The following is a 17,494-nucleotide window of genomic DNA, read 5'->3' on the forward strand; positions in this document are numbered from 1 at the left end:
CGCTATATGTACAAATGAAAGGAATCAGTTGTATATGTAACGTGCATACACCAGTGCCAAAGCCGCGGTAAAAGGCAATGCTGCCTTTGCGGGCGTTTTTTTTTAGTTTTTTTTTTTTTAAGTATCCCAGCGTGGTTCATGGACTTTGGTGGCTGACTCTGGTCGGATCCTGAGATCCGGCTCCATATCTGGTGCCGGATCTCGGATCCGCCGAGATCCGGCCCAATGAACAGCACTGGACAGAAGCACTATCAGGCAACAGCGGTGTGCAGTCAATATGTCGAATCAATAATTTCGAATGCATTAAATTCGAAGAAAAAAAATGTGGAAAAAAAATGTTGAATATTTATTTTTTTATTTTATATGTTTTTTTGGGGTTTAGATAGTAAAATAAGGGTTATTAAAAAAAAAAAAACGGGGGGTTGGGGTGGGAACTACCCATAAAAAAAATGTAAAAAAAAAAATCGAATTGATTCGACAATAATGCATTCGAAATTATTGATTTCGAAAATATGACTATAAACCGCAACAGCAATATGGAACAAGGCAATTCAGCTGCGACGATGGACTCCCTTTTGAGGACATTAGAGGAAAAGGGGTTACCGCATTTGCTGCAACACATGTCTGCAGCCACCTATTACCAAGGCCAAAGGGTGCTGCTCCTCCCCTGCAGAATCCTGAGAGGGCATTCCCACTTTTGCCGAAGGAAAGGAAGGAGGGTTTGGCAAGACAGACAGAGAGATTCCGAGGGTTGCTCTGATTAATACAAGTTGAATAGCTCCCCACTCACTGACAATGTCCAGCGACCATTGTGGTAGTTTACCAACAGCCTCCCATGCAACAATAGGCTCAATCCTGGAAGCAAGGAATTCTGGGCCAATTGCTAGTCTCACAACCAGGGGCTTGTTAGTTTCCTGGATAAACGTCCGTACTTCCATCAGTCAGTACATTTCCCCTCAGTGGGCAACCATTGTTTTTAATCTCCAGCAGTGTAAACGTTTCTTTTGGGGGCAGGAGGATAGTCCCTGTGGTACAGGAAGATGCAGTTGGTAGCGGCTGTGTGTCTCTGTGCCCCCCTTTCCAACTACCCATGCAGCTATGTTCAGGGGTCATCCTGGATACCTCACAGATAGTTTGTTGTTCCAAAAAGTGGATTTTCCACACATTTTACGAATAGTGTTAAGTGCAATTTTTAAAATCATCAAATTGTTTGTTGTGTGGACTCATGGTCCCAGTTAAGGTCAGCCGACACGTGTTTCAACCGTGTGGGTCTTTATCAAGGCTAGTGTTAATGGCTGAATTCTCCTGTTGGGGTTCTGTGTAGATTTGCAGTGAGTCCAGTGGGTGACAGCTGGGCTCCTCAATAGGCCCTTATTTTGAGTGTGTGACGTGCGTAGTAGCCTGTCCGGACAACGCGGCCGAAACACGTTTCGGCTGACCTTAATTGGGACCATGAGCCCACACAACAAACAATTTGATGATTATTAAAAATTGCCCTTAACACCATTCGTAAAACGGTGTGGAAAATCCACTTTTTGAAACAACAAACTAACTGCGAGGTATCCAGGATAACCCCGGAACATACAACAAAGGAAGTGGGTGCTTCACCTCAAAACATATCCTGTGACCTGGCATCAAAACAATAAAGACATTGGTTCAATTAACAGAGCTAAGCAAGGACAGTTCCAATACTAGGCCCCATCACAGACATTTTCTACCAATGCAGGTAGTCCAGTTGGCAATGTGGCAATGTCACCGGCAGAAGGCTAGGAGACAGGAGTGGGGTGAGAGTCGGGTCCAGGACAACCCCCCGCTTTGTAATGAAACCCTGGAAGCTGTACAAATGGATCCCTGGAGCTCCGCAGTAGGGATGGGTGTTAGAAGGCAGAATGTTGATATGTGAGAGAGTTCAGTGCAGAGTGGTGGGGTGGAGTGGAGAAGTAGAGAGTAAAGAGAAGAGAGGAAGGAGCAATAACAAAGAGGTGGAGCTGGAAGTTAAGCATATTAGAGAGGAGGAAGCTGAAGAGAGGAAAGCTGGAGGGGAGTGAACGTGGAGAGGAGTGGAAGAGAAACATACCTAGTGGAGAGGAGGAGGTTGAGATCAGAAAGAGAGAAAGAGAGAAAGAAGAGGCAGGAGAGAAAGAACATATGTTATGTCCAGATGAAACGATGGAGGTGAAAACAAAGTAGGACAGTCAGACGAATATGTGAAATAGGACAAGGGGCAATACGAAGGGGGAGCCACTGGAAGAAAGTAGAAACAGTAGATGGGCAAATGAGTTGCAACATGGAAAGGCAGAGTAAGGGTCATAATAGACCAAGATCTCGAGTGAAGTACATTTCTCAGAGACGAGAGAAAGGAAGTGACCATAGGAAGGAGGTCACATCCTGTTACAGCCTTTCAGCATGGCTGGAAACAATATGTTTGATGTGGTGGCAGTGGGAACAGAATAAGGGCTTGAACAGGAAACATAGAACATGAGTTTAGGCCAACATTGGAGACAAGCTTGTTTATGAATTATGAGGGGAAAACCGATAGTACCCTGAGATGCAATCTTATGCATGGTTGCCTGATGCCTGACTCCCCATATAAGGACCAAAGATTGCCAGTTGGTGGTACGAGGTCCAGGTAGATCAAGTCTATGCCATGATGACTTCGGCAACAACCAAGAAATACACATTGATGGGCACATTTTTTCTTTTTTTTAAAGTTGTGTTATAGTCAATAATAGACTTTTCACAACTACATGTACAGAATTAAACAACATAAGCATTAAGACAACACAATATTCAAAACCATAAAACGAGAACAGCTAAATTCATCACAAATACGTACACCTGACTACAATTTTTTGAAACCTAAAACATTTTAAAATCGGAGTACCTCCAATACCACACTTAATTCGTGCCCAAAGCCATTCTCTCCAAAAATGGGAGGGGTGTGAGAGTCTCCTCAGACAGCACAAAGTGAGAAAAATGTTTTACACACAGGGCATGGATTGCACTACATTCTATTAGAATGTGTCTCAAAGTTTGCACCTCCTGAGAGCTACAAAGATTACACCCTTGGGATGACTTCTCCCCTCTAGATATCTTGCCCGAATACTCCTTATCTCTCCTGCAGGTATAACATTCATCCTAAATCTTAGGAATTCTATTCTCTACCTAGAGTTAGGAATTCATGAGAGGTAAGGCGGCAAAGAGCCTCTGGGTTTTTCCTTAAACAAGTGGGATGGCGCAATAATTGAATAACACATTATGTCCACAGTTCTAGCCCAGTCGTGGTGCACTATTGCTTTCTTAATGGCCACCGGGTTTACTTTAACATTCTCCAAGGGTCCATTGATATCAAACAAAATCTTATTTACAGTGTGAAGGGCAATAAATCAGTGCAATACAATGTAAAAACCACAGACTGTGCTTTCTTTTTGTCCACCAAGGAGGCAATCCTGAATTAGGCCAAGAGGGATAACTCTTGAGCAAGGTCCTAAAGAGAGACACAGTGGTAATTGTGATAACCACATCCACTTCCAGTGGGCTCAGGCAAGCATAATCCCAACTATGGTTGCACAGTATCAACTTTATTTATTTATTTATGGCATGTTATGCCCAAATCCACGGGTATCGCAGCGTTTTATGAAACCCATGGGTATCATTGGCAACTAATGCATGGTTATGAGTTGTCTGATGATCCCTCCATTCTGACAGCACCCTAGTTGTTGCTGCAGGGCCAGTGGCAACTCTACAATATCAATTGTACCCACCCCACATGGGGCTTAAAGGGGAAGTTCACTCAAAAAATGTTATTGTCTCAAAAGATGGGCCATATTAAAAAAAAGATATAAAATATTTTTAAAGAAAGTTACTATGTCAAATTTTGAGGAAATGAGGCTCAGAGTTAAACATTTCAAGCACTAGGAGTCATTCATTTTGTGAAATGAATGAGCCTCCTGTGATTGTGTTAAGCTCTGCACTCACAGCAATAATGAAGCAAAAGCCCCTTAATGGAAATACTTCCTCTATCCTCCCAGATAGCGGCCAGCGGAGCTTGCGGCCGGTAAAGTATTTATCATTTCTGTGCCTTTCATTTTACGTTTTCTGTGCTTCCCTGGGCTTGGTGAGCACAGAAAATGTAAAATGAAAGTAAAGAAAAGTACTGCGGCAGCCTCCTCTCTTCATGTTAAGCTCTGCTCTGTGGCACAAGTAAGCAAGGGGGGCTTTTGCTTGATTATTGCCACGAGAGCAGAGGTTAACATAAACAGAGGAGGCTGCTTAATTTCATTAAATGGATGCCCCCATGCCAAAACTTTGAGCCTCATTTCCCAAAGATTTTACTTAGGAACTTTATTTAAAAATATTGTTTACATACATTTTTGATTATGGCCCAACTTTTGAAACAATAGAATTTTTGAGTGAATTTCCCCTTTAAAGCTCAGACTCTAGGAGAGGCCCAGCTCCAAATGAGTCAACCTGGGTCTCATACTAAATGGAACCGCGTATACAAGTACAAAGGAGTCAGATAACAGCATTATTTCCTGGGAAGATAGAGGAAGTATTTCCTTATCAGATGGACACCTTGGGCCTCATTACGAGTAGGGTGGTAAGGGAGAAACCTAGGTTGCACTACGAAGCACCTTATTGTAAAATCTCATCATCAAGCTGCTTTGGGCTGCGAGATAGAAGCATGCATCAGACCATGACACCTGGTGCCCCTGCGTCACTGTGCAACAGTAGCGGTCACAGCTGGTGACTTTCCCGCCTTCCTTCAAGTGTGCTGAGACCTGCTGCAGTGGAGCTTTCTTTGTTCTTCATACGAGACGAGAGATCCAGCTCATGGTGCAAACCAGGCCCACATCCGCACCTGCAGCGCCTGTGCATCCTGAAGCGTTTCCAAGGGTGGGATTTCGTACTCCAGGCGAACATCTCTGAACCTGCCAAGTGTGGACCCAGAGTGAGCTAAGGGTGGTGAGTAATCAATCCACTTACCGGTGGCCCCTATTTCCTCCAAATCCCTTTAATGCACAAAGGATCCCTTGGGGTCCTTGCATTGGCTTGGATGACCTCTGCTTACCGCAGCGTTCTGAAGGTTGGGGACATCTTTGTTCTGCGCAGCAGATCTTCCTCTGACTTTTGGACCACATTTCCACACTCCAGTGTCCTCTTCTAACTTTTCCTTCCCATTGAAGTTTGTCCCTTGTGAGCTGTACGCATCGACAAGTGCCTTTATGTACGAACATAACATTGAGCACAAGGCTCCAATATTCGTAGGGCCGATTTCTTAAGTGAGGGATATCCATTGCTAGAGTTGGGCCTTGTGATAAAGTCTGTTTGCTTTCCCTCTTCACAGGTTTTGGCGGGAATCAGCACGTTGCCGCATTGACCGAAAAGTGTCTGTACATATGTTTTATAGGTGTGTGTTTAAGTAGTAGTATTACTGTTTGCCTTTCTTCACTTGTGTTCTTTTCTGGGCCTAATACATTTTATATTTTTGATTTACCACTGTCTAAGGGTAATTGTTGTCGTCCTACTCTGTGTGCTCATCCAATACCTCAGATCACCCCCACTACTCCCGAGACCTAGTCTTGACTGCCCTCCAAGCCACCTTGAATTGTCCTGGCTAACTTCCCAGAAGTGTTCCCTGTTTCACTAAAACAAGGGTGGCCTCCTGAACCTCTGTTCAGCAGAGCAGAGTTCAGAAATCCATTCTAACAGATGCTACACTTGTTTTTATAGCTACCACTATCAGGTGCGGCTATGTTGATTTAGCAGCACATTAGGTGTTACTATCACCAACGTTATATACACGTGCAGGTTTATCAACTTCAGAAATACGAAAGGCTGAGTCGGCCTTGCTGGAATTTGGCACTGGGACCTGGCATATGAACAAACCTCTCTGTAACAAGTGCTTAAAACGCTGAGCTATCTTCTGAACTGTTCAGGCTCTCAAATGTATCAATATTCCACATTAACGTTTTACGTATACAAATGTACCCATTAGTGCCCCATAGTGCATAGGAGGTGCAGATTTCAAGTGGCACAGGTTGCCACCTTGGGCTGGTAAGCCTTTGTTGGCCAATACGGCCATTAGAGCCTGTCATTATCTCCTCGTTTACTCAACGACAGCTGTCGAAACAGCAGCAGGTGCAGAGGGGCCCAGGTTCTCCAGAGTCTACTCACATAATCCCACTGCACCAATACAGTTCCTACACTGTCCTTCTCTACCGCCATCACATAGATCAATGCAAAAGGGGTGAGTGAAGGGGCAAAATGTTTACAGGACCCGAGCGTATCATAATATCTCTCCTCTAACTCACTGTAAATCTTTAATATTTGCTGCCTTTCAAACCGGGAAGAATAAGTCTGATAATACCCCAGGGACCTCAATTCACTAAAATGGCAGGCGTCGTGGAAGTGACATTGTGCAGGCAATGACATCACAGAAATTGACCTCATATGACATCACAGGAAGTGATTGCATCCAACCTTTGACCCTGCTGACATCACAGGAAGTGACAGTATTGATATAACCGTCTGATGATATAACAACGAGGATGCAGCTTTGAAATCGTCCAGAATCTACATTGTTTACTTTATTACACACGCGCACAATGTTACGGTGACTGAATTTGCATACGTTATTTTGATAGAGAAGCTATACATTTAACTGATACATTTGATTTCCTGTGGAAACACTACCTGCCAAAAGCAAATGATGCCACAGAAGCCCATGCAAAAGAAACTGCAGTTTCCAGCTCAAGGTCTGAGAGAGGCTCTGCAGGAAGGCTACACGCCAGTACTCGGATTACCGACTTGTCAAATTAATATGCACACCATTATGTATTCACTTCACGGCATAGCAAACATTGCAAGGTAAACCTGAAACCGTTCAAGCCTAAATTCCCGAGTGGCATGTTGAAGAGGTGGTTGCAGCCTCGATTCTCGGGTCTATTGATTACTGCAATGGAATGAATCTATCTTGGCCAACCAGCTTTCTTGGTCCAAATATTGCATCTTGTTCAGAATGCTACAGCTCGGCTGGCTCTTGGAGCTGGTGGAATGCCACATTCCCAAGATCTTCTTAGTTTACTGCACTGGCTTCCTGTGCGTAGTTCTAATAGGTTTAAGCCTCTCTGTATTACTCATCGTGCCTTTTATCAGCTCGGTCCTGAGTATTTGCAGACAGAGCTTAATCCTTACACTCCGTCACAGCGGCTCTGTCCGGAGTCTCAGAAACCTTTAACGGTCCCGTGCTTTCGAAAAAAGCACAGGCGGGTCGTGCTATCTCCACCCTTGCTCCTGGAATGTGGCACTCACTAACACATCATCTGCAAAGCATTAATGATCATTTAGCATTTTGAAAAGCTCTTAAGACATCTTTTTAGGATCAGGCTACGATTTGAAGACTCTCAGAGTGGACTATCTCACAGGCTGTTTCTTAGCGCCTAGATGACTTCTGGCCGTAGTGTTGCGCTTTATAAATGTTATTACATTACATACATTTTATAAGCGCAGTCACCGGCTCCATGACACTGCAGCACCTCACAGCCACGTGCACCCTAAATTATACCTTTGAAAGGAGGGTGGTAAAATGAAAGCAATGCAGCTGCGATACTTCTTCGCGAACTGTGTTGGCATTATTTCCCTGACTCTCTCTCCTTGCCCTCTGACCTATAGGTTTCATGGCCAGTGACAAGGGGGTAGCCAGTCATAGCAGCAGGTACTCCCTGGATACCCCCAAATGACGTCCATGGGAACATCTATATTAAACTGGAAAAACAGGCACACATTTGCTAAGAAAGTGATTTTTGAACATCGGAGGATGTGAAAGGTCCCAAATTATGCACTTCCTTTTTCATTGAAGATGGATGTGGCTCCCTGGGTCACATACATAGAGAGTGGTCATGGAGCGCAGGGCCCTTCCTTTAATAAGGGTGGTGTTATGCTGTTTCTAAGGTCCCAGACAATGTGCCTCAACGCTGTGCAAGCTAGAACTAATTAAGAAGGGAGTTGGGGGGGTTTGTGGTTGCTTTTTGATGGGAGTAGGGCAGATGTTTTGTTTTTTTTAATTAAATTTAAAGTGCATTTGATTGCAAGCAACCTTTTCACACTTTTATAGTGCATTAGTATACAGGACTGCGGGCACTTGGGCAGTTTGCCCCCACACATTGCACCATAATGCTGAAAACTGGGACATTTCAGAGCAGTCCAAGACTTTTGCCATAGCGGCTGCCTTGCCAGGGGCGGCCTGTGGGTGGCAGAAAGTGTTTTTTCAACATTGTGCATAACTGCAAACTGTTAGTTTGTGACAGGCAATCTGTATACTCAAGTGACAATGCAACACTCTTTCCTTTAGTGTGTGCTAAAAGTACAGTGGTGAGAAAACCGGAGTTCTTTGGCTTGCATTAATTTGCATTTTGGCAATTGAAGTTTTCCATGAAGGATGTGGAACTAAAGCCACAAAAATATTGGGCTTAACATCTTATACATATTATCAGGTTGCTCTACTATGTGGTCTATTCATTTTGCAACTAAGCACTACAGGGCAGTGTTATTGTAGTCCTTGAAAGACAAAACTTAAATATTTGAACCAAGTAAAGCTTGTAAAGTTTGGTCAATGCCTAAATTGCAGAATGGATTAAAATCCCAGAATCACTGCCGAGCCAAAGTGTGAGGTCCTGGGCAAATATTAATATCTACACAAAAGGTCTGGGAGCCCTTCTATTGAGAAAGAACGCAGCCAAATAAACCATTCTATGAGTAGTTGGCCACTCGGGATGGTCTACAACCACGTTTTAGCTCATTGTACTTTTCACAGAGGAGAAATATTCATTTGCATATTAGTCTGGTTCCACCCACTTGGGCAGTCCAGCACCAAGATACTAGGAAATTCTCCCTCAACAAGAGGACCACCAGCAACCCCAGACACGTGTTTCGGACTAGTCGGGCCTCATCAGTGGGTTGAAGCTGGACTGCCCAGGTGGGTGGGACCTGATATGCAAATGAAAATGTTCTCCCCTGTGAAAAGCACAGTGAGCTAAAACGTGGTTATAGACACTCCCGAGTGGGAACCTACCCACAGAAAATGTTATTTGGCTGTGTTCATTCTTGCTTTAGGGGCTTCCAGACCTTTGAAAATAATATACTCTCTCTGTGACTTGACTGCAAAATAATTGTAGCCCTTAGAGTGGATTAGGGTCACACTATTAAAAAAAGACTCCCTTACAATGGAAAAGAGTTAATGTGCAAATCTTCAAACATTGGACACTGTGGTGTGCACATTTTAGATATGCTGCGAGTTGTCTGGAGAAGTGGCTAATGCACACTCCAGGTTACAAATGTAAATTATTTATGTAGCTGTCTGTGGTATCTGTTAGACTGTTGGTTAAGGTGTGTGGTAGAGTTGTGTTGTGCATCAGTGGTGAGTTAGTGTGGTCAATTAATGTTGTATTTCGGTGCTGGAGCTGCAGCGCTGGTGGAGGCTCAGTCAGGGGGCGTAGAGGTAGCAGACGAGAAGAGAGGAGAGAGTGGTCAAACCAAGAGAGAAGAGTAGTGAGAGTTGGAGAGCGGCAGATCAGCGGCGATGAAGGCATCAAGAGTGTGTTCGGCAGAGTCGGTAGGGCCAGAAGGGAGAATAGTGAGGGAGAGAGAAGTACAGAGATCACGGAAGAGTGAAGAGGCAGGAACAGATGAGTCAAGGTGATGTCGAAGTCTCAAAGGAGGAGGAGTTCAGAGGTAGAAGTCAGAAGAGGGGAGGTAGAGTCAGCCCATTCTGACAGGAAGAACGACACAGGGCCAGGGGTCCTATAGACAGAGGCAAGGGTGAGAGAGTCAGAAAGACACCAATCTTGCAGACAGGACTTTTATAGGAGGACTAGGGCTGGGTCATTATGCGAGAAGTAGGGACCTACTCAGTGAAGATCAGGGCTACTCCATCATGAGGTCAGTTGGGCCAAGGCTTGGAGAGGATATTGTAGCCGTCAGGGAGGAGCGTTTCAAAAGCAGTGACTGAGCTGGCATTGAACCATGTCTTGGTGAGAGCAAGGACATAGGGATCAAAGTCTTCAAGAAAGAAGCAGATGTCAGAAGATTGTTTGACTGCAGATCAAGCATTTAGAGTGGCTAAGTGCAGCCGGTCACCACCTTTGAAGGTTTTCCGAGGAGGAGTACAGGGGGGGTGGTGCACCCATCGGAGGTGGTGAAGGGGGTGCAGAGAGAGAGGAGGGAGGAGTAGCAGGAGAAGGGAGAAAGCTGATGAGGGCCAGCAGGCAGTGGTCAAAGAGAAAAAAGATTGGGTTGTGGACCCTGGGCCATGAAAGTGCTGTTGTGATAGACATTAATGATGCACCTAGACGATGAGAAGTGCGCCAAAAGTGTTTTTCATCTAGTGCCGCCATTAATGAGTGAAGAGGAAAAAGGGGAGAGGGTAGACATCAGATTGGATGTCCATGGGTCTGGAGAAGGGACAGAATAGAGGATATCAGTGATAATCTATTTGGAAGTCGCACTAACATAGGTGTCAGCAATAGGTAGGCCAGGATTAGAGGCCAAAGATCTTTTTAAACTGTTTTCTTCCACACCTCGTGAGAGGGGGTGGATAGGTGACAGAGTAGTAGTTAGAACAGATGTGAGGAATAGAGAGTGCCATTGAGGTGGCGGAAAAGAGCAACACATTGGAGAGGCTGCACAATGCACGGGCAAACTCACCAGGTGGCCTAGTAGCCGAGGGAGGCAGGAGGATACACAGATATAGGAACACCTACATTCAAATGTTCCCAAAGAAATAAAAAGCAGCACAAAAAGGAGGATGCACAGATATAGGCACATCTATATTCGAATGTTCCCAAAGCACTAAAAAGCAACACAAAATGGAGGATGAACAGATGTGAGCCACTCCTTAGAGACAGAGCGTACAGCAGATCAGCAATGCAATGCAAGACTAAGGCATCTACATTTGAGTAACAAGCCCACATGTGAGAGGCAGCATTTGCCTGGGCATACAAGGAGGCTCATAGATGGCAGATAGAGTAAGCATGTAAAGACAGTTAGAGTGGTAAATAACACAGTAGGGAAGTCAGAATAGAGCATGGCTTTAGTGTCTTCTGATGATGGATAGCATAGCCCAGGCGGTCGTCATAGGGGGAGGACAGTTAATCAAGCGGGGTGCTGTTGCTCATTACTTTCTTGGGGCACAAAAAGCAAGAAATGGGGCAGACCTCATTATATGATTTGGGCAGAATCGGCTCAAAAGTGGAGCAATGCTAGAATATATTGTTTAGAGTGGGCTTGTGGTGTTTCTTTAAGGATAGCCAGAAACAACATATATTACAAAATGCCCCCATACACTGTTGTTGACTTGGCATTTATTGTACGGTTTCATGTGTTGCCCTGGAGAAGAGAGTGTACATTGTACATCGTTTCCCAATTCCAATATTTGGGAAAAGTTTAGCCATTATTTTAAAACATTTCCAAGGGGAATAATCTGCCAAAACCTTACTGTATTCATTCAGCTGCTCTTGCTCGGGCCAATGCAGGGAAGGCACCTACACCCCTCCACTTTACAATGCACCAGCTTCAGTCACTGTAGACTGTAGTGGTATTGTAGGAGTAAGTCATGGAAGCCCATGCAGATGGCGTGTTAGGTCGTGCTACCTTCTTTGACCACACATTGGGAAAACATCAAAAACAAAGAAAATAGGACTTTCCCCATAGTTTGCCCCCATGCCACCCACTCATGCCACGCTGAATACTCTCCTGGTGTAATGGGTGCACAAGAATATTAAAACAAATGTGGCACTCTGGAGTGTCTTGAATGCGTGCAGTACATTACAGACCCTGAAATCAATAAATGTAGGCGAGGCTACTCACACTGTGCATAGTTTGTAGAAGTGGAGTGCTGAAAGCCGGATATGAAGACGTGGTGGAGTACAGCAAAGCATGGCTGTGGGATGCGTTTTGGGAGCCCATTACACAATCCTCACATTGAATTAGTGGACTTCAGTTTGATGTTCCACACCCTAGCCCATTACACAGTCCTCACATTGAATTAGCGGACTTTGGTTTGAGGTTCCACACCCTTGCCCATTACACAGTCCTCACATTGAATTAGCAGACTTTGGTTTGAGCTTGCAAACTCTACCCCATTACACAGTCCTCACATTGAATTAGTGGACTTTGGTTTGAGGTTCCACACTCTAGCCCATTACACAGTCCTCTCATTGAATTACTGGACTTTGGTTTGAGGTTCCACACCCAAGCCCATTACAGAGTCCTCCTATTGAAGTACTGGACTTTGGTTTGAGGTTCCACAACCTAGCCCATTGCACAGTCTTCACATTGACTTAGCGGACTTTGGTTTGAGGTTCCACACCTTAGCCCATTGCAAGGTCCTCACATTGAATTAGTGGAGTTTGGTTTGAATTAGTGGACTTTGGTTTGAGGTTCCACACCTTAGCCCATTACACGGTCCTCTAAACTTCACACTCTTTAGGTGGGTTGGTGGGGGTCCAGTTGTTAGTCTATGCAGGACCATTAACACTCATTGTCAACTGGAGCTTCCAGTGAGGTCATGTCTCTGCTGGACCTTTTCCAGTGATTGGGGTGCTGGTGATGAGAGGGGGTGCACTACAGAATGGCTCAGCTACTAATTCAGCGGGGCGCCAGTCCATTGTTCATCTGCTATACGTAGACAGGCACCCGTAAGTAACTAATAGAGTGTATGAGAAAGTGAATGAGTTTTGGAGTGATGGGATAGTGTGTCAATGCATGAATGGGTGAACCGATGCAACTCAAAATGCCCCCAGGCACATGCAGTCTACACACAAATCTCACCTAGCATGCTAGGTTAACTTCCATGTTAAAACCCTTCAAATGAATTGGTTGCTAAATTTAACAACGCTGCTCATTCACATGTGTGCCACGTCATCTTTAGAATGTTGAAATAAAATTCAGAAAAGTAGTAGACAATCGCTTTATTGAAAAACATGAATACCATGCACAGTGATTTTTGGTTTTGGTGAATTTTCGTGGCGCTTGCCAAAACCATTATTACAGAAGAGGGACAAGGGGAAAAGGGGTTCTAAACTGAAAATATCTGGTTGGCCTAGAAACCGGCAATAACACAGCATGAAACTGCCAAATCACTAAAATCTCTTTTCCAAACTGCTGTGTCATACTGCCCAATGACAAGTTCCCTCACAATATTGGCTCCAATCAGCAGCTTTGTAAGAAGCAAGTCGCCCAACGTCGCTTTCCATTTCCCAGCTGCACAATGATTTAATATTGAGCTATTTTTTGTTACTTTTGATGGCAGGTCTGTTTTTGGTACTTCTGAGGCTGCCTTTCTACACCCACACACCCGACCCATGCCCACTCTCTCCACCGTCACCCTCACTCTCTCTGCACCCACCCACCACACGCCACTCCCTCTACCCCCCACCCACCCATCCCACCCACATTGCATGTACTGGTTGGTTTTGTTAGGGCTATTTTGGACTATTTATAACGAGTCCTCCCAAGGCTGCTTTGTTCTTCATGTTTTTTGCCCTCAACCAACTACCAATACCCACCCCAACCACACGTACTCACACACCCTAGCCCTAAACACCCAATCCCCACCCTCTCTACCCACACTCTCTCTAACCCGATCCACTCACCCAATCTACCCCCACTCTCTCTACCCCCACCCACTCATCAACCCTACCCTGCTCCCTCTACCCCCACATACCCAACACCCACCCACTGTACTCCAACCCTCTCTACCCTACCGTCTCTAAGCCCACCCATCCTACCCTCTCTACCCCTCCCACCAACCCAACCTGCAATCTCTACACCCACCCACCCTAATCCCACACTCTCTATGCCACCCAACCAACCTCTAATTTCTCTACCTGCACCCACACACCCTACAATAATTCTCTCTATCCCCACTCACCCTGCATCCACTCTCTCTACACCCCACCCGCCCTACCTCCACTCTCTCTACCCCCACCCCACACACCCTAGCCCCACTCTCTCTACCCAAATCCATAGACCCTACCCCCACACTTTCTACCCAACCCCACCTACCTAACCCCCACTCTCTCTACCCCCAGCCACCCTTCCCCACTCTTTCTACCTCCATCCAGCCTCCACCTACGCACTCTATCCCCACCCACCCTACTCCCACTCTCTGTATCCCCACTGATTCAAAAATCTCTGCAAATCACCCACCCGACCCCCACTCTCTACACCCTCTCATCTTTCCTCTAACACTCTTGCATTATTTCTTACCTTCTGTCAACCTTTCTCGTATTTCCCCTTCCTCCTCATTAGAGGCAACCTTTCTCAATCGCTTCCTCCCTCGCTCTATTTTTCTTCTCATTCTCTTGCTCACCCCTGCCCCTTATTACATACTCCTTTGAAACGTTGCACTCTCCTCTTTGCACCCTGGTCCCTATGAATGCAAAATGCAAAGAACAGCAGTAAATGCCAAAAATATTGGCTTTGCCAATGCTTGTTAAATGTAAGCTAACAATCATTTCGATAGGACTTGATCATTTACTACATGTAACGTCCCTGTATTAAACTGAAATGAAAAGAAAAACAGACTGGTTTGCAGCTGGCAAAGCAAGAGCAGCACACAGCTGCACCTTTTGGCGTGGTGCAAAATGAATTTGGCATTCACAGTGTTCTTTCCAATCCCTTTTATGCATGGTTGACATCGTTCTGGGAGGCTGAACTACATCTGCAAACGAAGCAGTTCCTCTCAGTGTAAGGGGCACAGTAGCCTGCACACATATGTGTGAAAAGTCCAGCCCCGGGAGGGAGATGCTGGGGAACTTGTCTTGCATGATTGGGAAGAGCACAACGTGGTTTCATACATCAGACTGCCGGCGCATCTGACCATGTGCCATTCCGGCCTTCCTGCCATTAAAGGAGGATAGCACAGGGGCAACGTGCTGGTCTTGGAAGCAAGACCATGCAGAGCAACAGAGATTCGAATTCCGGATCCACGCTTAGAAACCGAACTTGGGTATGGTATTAGGCAGCATATATATATATATATATATATATATGTATATATTTATATATATATGTATATATATATATATATATATATATATATATATATATATATATATATAAATAAAAATATGAATAAATAAATAAATAAAGGAGAGGATTATTAAGGTGCATGATTTGCAAAATGGCTTCAAGCAGAAGGCTTCCCATTCTAATGAAGGCCTTCATTCATGCCATTTCATCTTAATACATTTCACCGCAATCCAATGTATTGGAATTGTTTCATTGCAAACTTTTCCAATGCTAAAAATGATGTAGGGGAGCACACCTTCTTTTAAGTTTACTTTCTAATATTTGAAATGATTCCTAATCCACTATTTATGGTAACTTTCTTAAATATTTAGGTGCTAACAGAGTCAGATTCTGGGCTACAGAATCCAATATGAACACAGATTTGGGGATCACTTTAACACAAATGACCTTCGCTCCGTGCGCACTTTTGTGCATAAAACTATGCAAAATGAATACTCTTTCACCGTTCTCATACATTTTTTACATATTCTAATTATTTAAACATAGAGTGTATATGATGGTGACAACTGTCACTTATCTCTCTTCAAGATTTTTAACTTCAAAACATAAATCATTATACCAGTTTAACATTACCTCATGCTTTGTGGTGCTTAATTCAAAATACAATATTATAAACAAAAAACAAAGATCATAAATTATTATATCATTTTCATGTAGCTATCATTTCCTATGAAAAGAAATGTCACACTTTCTTCATCTGTAAATACACTTCCTGTTGGCTCAAAGAAACATTAGTCCATGTCTGAGATTGTCATTTGACTTAATACCACTTGAATTCAATGCACAACGCGTTTCGGGCTGTCTACGCCCTTCATCAGGTGCAGACAAGTGTCTTGTTTCAATGGGGTTGGTTCTGAAAATTGAATCAACATATATTTCTGATCAATATCTTTATCCATGTTTTCTACAATGATAATCTTACTGATTCTATTTCTTTCGTGAGCGTTCATAGAGACCTGCTGTACCTGTAACAATGAAAATCTGGTTTTCTTTAAAACGTCTTGAACATGTCAGTTCTGCTTGTAGATAGGCGCTGTGCCTGCTCACTTCCTTAATGTGCAAGGGGCAATACTTAGCGTGATCTGTTTAAAAAACGAATAACATTTGTTTCTGTGACTGTCTGTTGTTATGGTGGGGGTTGGTTTTGTGCTGGGAACAGTCGCTAGTGCATACCGCTGTGTCCCAGTCACAAAACCGAATTCGCTAGTGTTTAAAGTTAGTTTCATGTAGTTTGCCCTTCTAGTTTAAGTGCTCACCTGAGCGTAACTGTATCCACGGGTAGTGGGGCTTTCAAACAGTCTTGGCGCTTTGCCTCGATTTGTTCTTTTCGAGCGTCCTCGTTGATTCGACCTGATTCGCTTCTTCCACTGTTCGTTCCAGCGTGTCCACTCTTGGAAGTGGAGCATATACTGCTCTTGTCACCTTGTTCTGGTTACGCGGTCACGTTACTTTTGTTTCCTGTGTTTCCTGTGGTGAATGCGGACAAAGTCCATTCTCTCTTGCCACGGTTGCATGGATGCCTCACCTTGGAGGTTTACTGGGCGCCATCTTGTGGTGTCTTTAGATGATGGACTCACTGTGTTGGATTACACTTTTGTTTTGCATAATATATGTTGGCTGTACCTTGCCACGTGTGTAAAGTTGGCATATCTTTGTGAAACTCACACAATTGAAGGCTTTGCAAAAATGGTTCCCTCATTTTTCTTTCATGCTGAGTGGTGATTTGCCTGTTTTGCTTCGGTTAACGCCATCTTATTTTGTCCTTTTTATCCTGTGGTATTAGTATTCCTTTTCCTCACATCATCTGTTATCGGAATGGCTTTTAATAGTTAGTGAAGTGTCCACTTAGATCCCAGTCGGCATTCATCCCACTTGGCTGCATGGAACTTCCAAGCAGTATGTTTCTTTCTGTAATAGAATTTTATTCAGATCTCCCCCTCTCCTTGGTGCCTTTATTTGTTCAAGAATAATGAACCTTATCTGAGCGGAGTTGTGTGTATCTTTCTTGAAATGTTGTGTTATTGGCGATTTGATGGCTCCAGCCCTTATGTTGGACTTGTGTTCTGACCATCTCGTTTTTTGCTTTTCTCGTTTCCTCGTTGTCATTCCTATGTAATATGTTCCACAGGGGCATCTTATGCCATATATTACGTTTTTAGAGTCACATGTGGACAAATGATGGAGGTTTATCTTGTATACTTTATGGGGATTGGTGATGGTATTGCCCTTAATTAGGTTGTTGCAATTATTGCAGTTATGGCATGGCATGGTTCCTTTAAAGTTTTCCTGAATTTGTCTTTCAGCCGAGAAATCTGCTTTGATCAGATATTCTTGATCGATTTGCTTTTATTGTAGGCGAAAAGTGGAGGTTCTGGAAAAAGTCTTTTCATCATGGGATCAA

General features: G+C 44.1%; 1 protein-coding gene across 4 annotated transcripts in view; it reads right to left on the reverse strand.

The window, feature by feature from the left end:
- Nucleotides 1–17,494, reverse strand: part of RERG (RAS like estrogen regulated growth inhibitor) — an 881,812-nt gene that overhangs the window by 265,298 nt on the left and 599,020 nt on the right. The window lies entirely within an intron of this gene.

The sequence above is a fragment of the Ambystoma mexicanum genome, chromosome 12 (genome assembly GCF_040938575.1).
Source record: "Ambystoma mexicanum isolate Mex_15411 chromosome 12, UKY_AmexF1_1, whole genome shotgun sequence".
NCBI classification, from domain to species: Eukaryota; Metazoa; Chordata; class Amphibia; order Caudata; family Ambystomatidae; genus Ambystoma; species Ambystoma mexicanum.